We start from the raw sequence: 1,295 nt of genomic DNA on the forward strand, positions 1-1,295 counted from the left end.
GCAGTGGGGGGAGGAGGGAGGGGGGCGGGGAAACCGGAAACCCGGAAGCCCCGAAGCCTCCGGATGCTGTCTTTCAGAGGGGCCGGGCTGCTTCCCCCACCCTTCCTTTCTCAGTGCTACCAGCGGGGCAGGCATCACTAATCCAGTTTCCGCATATGAGAAGCGAGTGTCAGAATTGGAGATCGGCCAGCTACTAGCTGGGGGACTACTAAATCCACACCCACTCATCCTGTGAAAAGGATGGTTGTGAGAGGTTCGCATAGATGTGCGTTCATGTTAGCATTCCGGTCAGTGGGTCACGATCCTGAGCTCTGTTTTTCTGTTGAGGAGTCGTCAGCCTTTACACTGTGCTGCAGGAAACCTGTCCCTCTCTTGTCCGGATTCATTCATTCATTCATACAATCATAACTTACATACATATACTTATTGAGCACCTACTCTATGTCATGCGCTGTGTTAGATGCTGGGGTAACAGTAGTTAAAGGAGACAGACTCAGTCCCTGACCTCGGAGAATTTACGGTCTCGTGAGGGAGATCCAATCAAATAACCACAAAGATAAATGTAAAGTTTCAAATCCTTAAGTACTGTGACGGTGGTTCATGGCATTGTGCTCCGAAGGACATATGACATAGATGTGTAACTTAACATGGACTGTGGTGACATGCTTCCCTGAGGGAGCCAGGTTTAGCCAAGTTCTGAACGGATTGACCAGCTCATGTTAAAAACATGACCCCAAAGTTCTTTAACACTGTTATCATCTATGTCCCCTTTCCTTTGAATCTCAGGGAGCCTGTGACTGCTTTGGCAATTTTTGCATTATTTAGGATATGGTCTGTGACAGAAACCTAAAGGAAGTCAGTCCTGGAAGGACTGATGCTAAAGCTGAAGCTCCAATCCTTTGGCCACCTGATCCAAAGAACTGATTCATTAAAAAGACCCTGATGCTAGGAAAGATTGAAAGCAGGAGAAGTGGACAACAGAGGATGAGATGGTTGGATGGCATCACTGACTCAATGGACATGAGTTTGAGCAAGCTCCAGGAGATGGTGATGGACAGGGAAGCCTGGCGTGCAACAGTCCATGGGGTCACAAAGAGTTGGACATGACTGAGCAACTGAACTCAACTGTGACAGAAACCAAATTAACAGTGGCTGAAATGAAGCAGAAGTTGGTGTCTTGGGACGTTCCTGGTGGTCTAGTGGCTAAGACTCGACACTCCCAACGCAGAGGGCCCGGATTTGATCCCTAGAGAGGGAACTAGATCCCACATGCTGCAACAAAATGAAGATCCTGT

This window comes from Oryx dammah, unplaced genomic scaffold (genome assembly GCF_014754425.2).
Source record: "Oryx dammah isolate SB20612 unplaced genomic scaffold, SCBI_Odam_1.1 HiC_scaffold_10, whole genome shotgun sequence".
In the NCBI taxonomy this organism is placed as follows: domain Eukaryota; kingdom Metazoa; phylum Chordata; class Mammalia; order Artiodactyla; family Bovidae; genus Oryx; species Oryx dammah.